General features: G+C 36.4%; 1 pseudogene; it reads right to left on the reverse strand.

The window, feature by feature from the left end:
- Positions 1–3,747: 3,747 nt before the first annotated feature.
- LOC145038972 (aldehyde oxidase GLOX pseudogene) lies at positions 3,748–5,587 on the reverse strand (annotated as a pseudogene).
- Between the last annotated feature and the right edge of the window lie 2,688 nt (positions 5,588–8,275).

The following is an 8,275-nucleotide window of genomic DNA, read 5'->3' on the forward strand; positions in this document are numbered from 1 at the left end:
TGTGTACATATTATCTAAGATTTGTGATGGATGGAAGATCCAAACTTTTTCTTTTCAGATATGAACCTTTTCTTTTCATATCTAAACCGTATATGTATTTTATGCTTGAGATCTATGCCAGATGAAAGATTTAAACTTTGTTTTTCAGATCTAGACCTTTTTTTTCTTCAGATTTGAACCGTGTGTGTATTTTCTTTCTAGATCTAAAAAATTTCTTAGATCTGAACCAAATATATATTTTCTTTTCAGATCTAAAATTTTTCTTCATATCTGAACTCTATATGTATTTTATATCTACATATATGTTGGGTAGAACATGGGTAGATGAAATAGTTGGTGTGTGATGAAAAATGAGTTGGAGGATGAGATGAAAAAGTGATATAGATCATGAGATGAAGGTGAGGGGTGAAAAATGAGAGAAACCTTTACCTAAGCGTTGGCCCCATCATCTAGCAGAGTATGAATGACAACCATGGACTATTCTAGACGGTCTGTGGAACAATAGCAGGCTCGCAACCTGTAGGTGTTGTGAATGATATGTTCACCCGGTGTACTATAAAAACCCATTGACATGTATTGCAGGTGGACTCCCATAAATAATTCTGTCGATAAATGAGAGCTATGGACTTAGCACCCGTTGTATAAACCCTACCGATGATGGACTTCGTACCTATTCCATAGGAATGGTTGAATAAAGAGTAGCTGATTCTTAGGGTAGATCCTTAAGAAATAAAGAACATAATGGGGATGGGTAATTGGTTTAATTGTTGATATAAAGCACAATAAATTTATTATTGTGGTTTGAAAACCCTATGTACTCACCAGGTTTCCCAACCTGACCCACTCAGTTTATTTGTATTACAGGAGTCGATATAAAGTTACACTATACCGAGAGATTTTAAGAGATGTAGATCACAAATGTAAATGAATGTAAGTTCTGTTTATGCTTATGTTTCTGTATTGCAGATGACATCCCAAAGTTTTAAAATGAATAAAATACATTTGTTCGCAAATGCCTTGATAACATATTTATCATGTTTTTCTGGTGACGAATTCCACAACACTTTTCGTTAAGAAGTTACTTTGACTAGAAAATAAAACATAAACAAATCGGTCTTTTTTGGCCGTAAAAATGGGGATGTCACACACCACACCCATCCTCAGCCAGAACAATCATAACCAATAAATCAAATAAGCATAAACAGAACTTGTGGATCCTCTAAGTAACTACTCATAAAATCTACCCTCAATTAGCTCCTTAGAATTCCCGAAATATTCCTCGATTTGAGTACGGATCTTGTGCTTTCAGTAGTACAGGTTCAATACTACGTTCAACACTTATCCTTACTTTCCTCAAGAATCCTTATGGATCCTCTAAGTAACTACTCATGTCTACTACGATCTGATCCAACCACATATACCCGTTCTCAAACAAATACACACCGCTAAACAACACACTAACTTCTCTAAGGCACTTCCTAGGATCTCCTAGGATTCTCACATCCCCCGCTATCAGCTGCTAAAAAACCCTACTAATACCAACTAACTACTTCATGAATACAATTACATGCAACAAAACATAAATAATCTTTCAAATAAAAGACCCAACCCTACAATGGTTAGACTAAAACGCAAGTTGTGCAATAGGGCCAAATTAGTCATTCTAAAATTATTTACCCTTTGCATCATGTAACTTAACATATTCATTTAATAGTTAGGTCACATCAATATGGCTACCACAAAGCACAAAGCAAGTAGCATTCGGGAAGTAATATGTCCACAAAACATAAAAAGGCATCCTCTAACTAACTTGTTTATGTGATGCTAGGAACTTCTACCATTACTGTTGGTTACGTTATGCATGCAAATTATACATAAAACGATAACACATAGACTGTCGAATGAATAATTCTACCCTAAGCCCAAAACCAGTCAAGGAATAGAAAATAAGGCTAAATCAGTTCTTCTAGGGCTATATGATCCTAGTTGTATACATAGATTCCAAATCTGACATAACATTGAATTCCTTCTAGGCTACAAGGCATCACAAATCAGGTCATTCTATCATGCAATTCCTGAAGGTATCCTTAACCTACTCGTTATCAGGCATAAAAGGCATGTCTCCTAAGCAGACATTCTAGCATGCAACCCTGAGCATATCCTTTTTCCAACTTCTAGTATATATATATATGTATATATATATATATATATATATATATATATATATATATATATATATATATATATATATATATATATATATATCATACTATAACACATATAACATATCAAGAAGTATAGGTATTTTGGTAACCACTTACTTGAGCTCGGCAGATTGCACGCATTGTACCCCTTTTCTTTATTAAACGTTTTTGATACTCATTTTCCTTTTTTTTTTTTTAAAAAAATTATCATTTCCTCAGTTTTAGTTAAGACACACCCAAGAGTATGCCCAAATCCCTCAAACTCAGGCTCTGATACCAACTTGTAACACCCAAATTTATCGAGTAAAATTTCATTTTAAATAAGTCAAAACAATTCATTCATCATTCCAAAAGATGATTAGAGTAAATGTATTATCAAAACATTATAGTAAAATCATAAACACTCAATGCGGACTAAATCTCCAAGGGATGGAGTGCAATCAATCCTGACCCTTCCTTTGGAAACCAGAAGTATTTGTAAACATTTTAAACATAAACCGCAAGCACAAAGCTTAGTGAGTTCACCAAAATACCGCATACCATACATACATATCAGCGCGAAGCTGTAACAGGTCTATTTCACCCACATGAGTCTATTTCAACCCGGGTCTATATTTCAACTCAATCAGTGTTTTTCAACCGAACGGGTCTATTTCACCCCTGAGTCTATTTCAACTCCATTTGTGTTTTTCAACCGAACGAGTCTATTTCACCATCGATTCTATTTCACCCCACAAACACAATGTATATCAACAAGAGTCACAAAGACAACAAACACATAAATACATATTAGCAAGTGTCAGGTATAGTAAAGAGACAAGACAAAATTAGGGCATCCCATTTATGGGCTAAATATGGATAAGTCTAGCCCATCAAAATTATGGTTTCCCACGCTTGCTTATAAATAGTTACATATTTCCATCATTGTAAGTTGTAGTTTTTTGTGAGAGAAAAAGTGAGATACAACTTAAGTGTTTGTAATTGTTCCTAAAAGTCTCTCTCTCTCTCTCTCTCTCTCTCTCTCTCTCTCTCTCTCTCTCTCTCTCTCTCTCTCTCTCTCTCTCTCTCTCTCTCTCTCTCTCTCTCTCTCTCGTTGACATAGGTCACCCGTACCGAAGCACACTCAATATTATGTTCCTTTGATTTCAGTTTTTCAGAAGTTGTATTCCGTGAGTGTCATCGAAGTTCCTTTGATTTAAGTTAATAATTAAGATAACACTAATATCTCTCAATGTTAATCTTGAAACAATAGTTACTCTCAACAAGAACCATCGATTTGTAGCAAGATTTTTGGAAAAGCTTATGTTATATGTTTCAAAAATAGTTTTTTCAAATTTCATGAGCGTTTTTGGGTGAGAAAGTTGTTGAACGCTAGACGTGGAAAACAAAAATTACAACTTTTGCAGGGCATCACTAGAACTCCTAATCCAATTACACATATTAATTTGACGTGCTGCATCTAGAACTAATCCATAATACCATCACAAGTGTTATGTGAAAACTTTCGAAATGAATAGAATAGTCATATAGACAAAAAGAGAAATGGATAAACTTAGTAAAATATCGAAACGAATAGAATAGTCACATAGCCAAAAAGACAAATAGATAAACTAAGTAAAATAACATGGTCTCTATAATTATGATAAAAATCGGTTGACAAATGAGTGTACAATTAAAGATGAACGAAACAAAAGAAAACAATAACTGTTATGCTGTATTTTGTCACTGCATTTGAACCCAAATACCAGGACTTGGGATCTCTTTGTGAACTACATATAAAAGATACTTCCCTGCCGGAGCAACATTACCAGAGGGCGGTGTTGTTACTACAACTTGATATCTTGACTTCCCCAAAATCTTGGCAGCCACGCCACCATCGAGCACCAGCAATCTTTGATTCATGGAAAAGGAGTGTGTGTTGAACGGAGCTGCCATCATTGCCACTGAGACGGAGCTTGGATCCACAATGCCTGAAACTGTAAACACAATAACTAATTGTTTTCCGTACCCTATTTTAGTGTTTTTTACAGGCAAGATTATATTGGGGCGTAAATCGGACGAGTTTGAATCCAAATAAGAAGGAGAGTACGCCTCCAAACTCAGCTCAGTGGGATAAAGGACGTTTCCGAATTCATATTTGTCGTGGGGGTTACTTCCACCAATAAGAACTCGTCCATCTGCTAGTAAAACCGCTGTGGAATGGTAAACTCTTGGTATGGTGCTTGGATTCTGCACTTCAAATCGAGACCCGACCTGTTTATCAGGTTGGTAAACCACCGGGCTAAGAACAGGGTTCCTCCCAAGTTCCCAACCTGCAACTCCAGCAGATGCACCATTGATGATCAAAACGTGACCATTGGGAAGCAACAACATGTCACCCATGACTCGAGCCAAAGGCATGGTCTCCATGACCCATTGAGGGTTAGGGTCAGATATTTTGATCCTTCCGCATGTATCCAAAGCTCCATCAAATATCCCTTTATTTGCATTAACAAATGCTCCTTTTGGTGCACCCCCACAAACCAATACTTCTACCGCATTTACTGTTCCCTTTGTTATGCGCAGAGGGAGAAGCACTGCAGATCCGGTACTTGGATAACTCCTTGGTTGACCATCGGGCATTGTAGGGTAAGTCTTGATAACTTGGTTGTTGGAATAGTCGAATAAAATAGCACGATTGTTGGCGAAAATGAAAAGATTCCCATCAGGATAGAGAAATACAAATGGGTATAAGTTATTCTCAACGTTAGGGTCGTTCGTTTGAACCAAAAAAGGTAAACTAGGCGTGTTCTCAGTGGCTGACATCTTGGGGTAGAACTCATAGCTAAATGCCCGGCGGCCACCAATAATAATTTGTCTGCCATCTGGCAATATATGATTGGTCGCATACCATCTTTGTTGATTCAGGCCATTACGTATTTCTTGCCAGTCGCATGAATCACACGATTTATAAATTCTGACAACACGATAACCATCATCAAAGCCACCAGTTTGGACCAATCTTCCATCGGGCATTAATGTTCCAGAGGAACACCAGACATTGCTGAGCACCATGAGTGGACGAACGGTGTTTGATGCAACATCATACTCGACTGAATGGGCAGAACAATCCGTTGTGTTAGGACGACATGCCCCGTTTGGAAGTGAGATATTGGAGACTCCAAAATCGGTGCGGTCATACATGACAACACGATCATTGGGAAGTAACTGTGCGTGCATGGCTGAAATGCCGATGCTTGGGAGGAGAACAGACCACGATCCACCTGCCGCCGGGCATTGCTGGGCTTGGAAGAGGAACACCAGAAAGAAGAAGAGGAGGTGATGATATACTTGGGAAGTCGAAGGAGCCATGGCTTTGTTTTTGTTTTTTGCTCTTCTTGGAATTTGTTAGGTTTTTGTGTGTTTATGGAAGTGTTAATGGAGGCTTTATATACACTTTGAGGCGATGAAAAGAGTCTTCTATGATCGTTTTTCACTCGGGTATGATTCATGAACTGCGTTGTGAATAAGTGAATTAAATAACCCATTAGTCAACCTGAATGATAAGCGAATTTCATTCAATCATTTAATCATGAAATATTCATTCTTAATTTTATAAGGATAGAATCAGAAGAAGGTGGATTCATCCTTTTGATCTTGTTTATTTGTCAATGCATGTTTTCTTTTATTGGATGTTATTATCAAACTTATAGTTTTCTATTTTTCATATTACAACAAGCCTCCACATGCTTTCTCTTCGTGTTTTTGGATATGACAAGATCGAGTTTTGTCCAAATATTAGGGTCATTTAAAAGAAAATGTTGTAGAATTGTGGTATTTTTCATTTTTTGATATCACAAGATTAGGATCGTACAGGAGCCGAGCCAAACCCCTGGTCAGGCTCGGCTCGAGCTCGTTTAAGTTATGAGGGTCTCGAGCTCGTGAAAAATTATACAAGCCCAGCTCGGGAATGAGATCAACTTGTTTTTTTGTATGATATGCCTAAATAAGCATAGGTTCGGTTCAAACTCGTTAAAAAGTTCGTTTACTAATACCTTATATCACTAATTCCTTAAATATTTTTTTATTTTAATATATATAAATAATAATGATATATATTACATATAGGCTCGTTTTAGGCTCGCAAGATCACTGATCGAAGCTCGGCTCGAGTTCGTTTAATTAACGAGCCTCATATTTAGGTTCAGGTTCGGCTCATGCTTGTTTAATTTGATCTTGAGTCGAGCTTTTAACAAGTCGATCCCGAGTATCTCCTGAATAGCTCAACTCATTAACACCCCTAGACAAGATCATATCATTACATAGTGGACATTTTTTTTTACAAAGCAATATTAGTTATGAGTTAACAGAACTGGACAATTCTGTTCAATGATAGCTCATTCGAGCTACTTGATATTTCAGAAAATATAAATCCTTGAAGTTTTAGTGAGACTTTCTAAACATTGATATGTTGTAATTTGTTTGAAAGTTTTTCATGAAGATTTCAGTGACTATGATAAAGTACATTCAAATACACACCAATAATATTACAAGGTTGATCTCATTCTACTTTAAAATAATAAAAGGTTGGCATCTATTTCATAATTGTGTCAATAGTTCATAAAGACTAGAAGATTTTATGCTATATCAAAGTGGAAAGGAGAAGTTAAATGAGCTATCTAGAGAGAAATTATTGGATCTAAAGTTAATAATAACCATAAATAAAATAATTTAAATGGTTTGACCCATTGTGCTATTAGTCATAATACACTTCACAATAAGTAGGATCTCTCAGATACTCCAATATTGGAGTGAAGATGGATGAAGGAGTCATGAGTGTGTCTGCCAATTGATCTGCTGAGTTGATATAAAGTATTTATAACAAACCCGTGATACCTTTTCACATATAATGTGGTAATCCAAGGTAACATATTTTATCTGAGAATTATATAATAGATTGGAAAAGACCTTATTGGGTAGGAATTACTTCAATATTAAGGAGGTGATGGAGGGGACGTAAGTCTTTGACGGGGAACCTCTTGGTTAAGAAATGATTGAATTGATTTAAAAAATTGGTATTGTTGTATGTAAGTACAATGTCATCGACACAAGCCATAAAGAAAGGTAAAATGTTGTCATGATTATAGATAGATTAAGAGGCATCAACATGTGACTTCGTAAAACATAATTATGAAGAAAAGATGTGTGTCCCATGTACCGTGCTCTCAGTGCTTGTTTAAGACCATATAGAAACATTTTAATCTTGCATATGCAGTTTGGGAATTGGGGATGATATAATCCGGGTGGTTGAGACATGATGACTTCTTTATGTTGAGTTCCATGAGTGAGAGAGAAATAGAGAGAATGACTCATTACTGGACTAAATGTGTCGAAAAAATCCTTCCTGTATTGTTGAAGGAACCCCTTGACAACCCAATAAGCATTGTATTTTGAAATAATACCATTGGGATTCCATTTGACTCGGAATACCCATTTGCATCCAATTATATTGAAAGAAGCCTTTGGAAGTAATTCCTAAGTTCCATTTTACATTAGGGCATTGAACTCTTAATCAATGCCATGTTGTCATTTGGGATCTTTGAGAGCTTGAGTGTGGGTGTTTGGTTTAATGGTGGAAGGGATAAGATGAAGTGTTGTGGAGTTAATGAAAGACGAACTAAACTATTTTGGTTTTTAATTTCTAGTTTGTTATGGTGGAGGGGAGGTGGGTGGAGAAATGGAATTATCATCTAAGAAATGGAGACAGTTAGGAAAGGACAAGACTTGGTGGGATTTGAAACAAGATTGGATATATGAGTTTACAATATGGATGGAGGGGTATGTGGATTAAAAGGTTGTATAGGGTGATGAGAGGTATCTGATAGTGGTTAGGTGGCTTGAGAGGTAGGGGTAAGAGGGTGGGATGGTGAATCTAGACATGGTATTTGGTGTGGCAGAACATGAGGTGTATGGGTCGCTAAGATGAAAATAGTTTTGATGAATCGATTGGTGAAAAGGATTTTGATGCATGAGTGGTTGGTGAGATATTGAAAAAAAAATCATGGGCAGTGGGTAAGATAGGGGAAGAGGAA

The sequence above is a fragment of the Lactuca saligna genome, chromosome 4, assembly GCF_052625555.1.
Source record: "Lactuca saligna cultivar CGN05327 chromosome 4, ASM5262555v1, whole genome shotgun sequence".
Taxonomy (NCBI): Eukaryota; Viridiplantae; Streptophyta; class Magnoliopsida; order Asterales; family Asteraceae; genus Lactuca; species Lactuca saligna.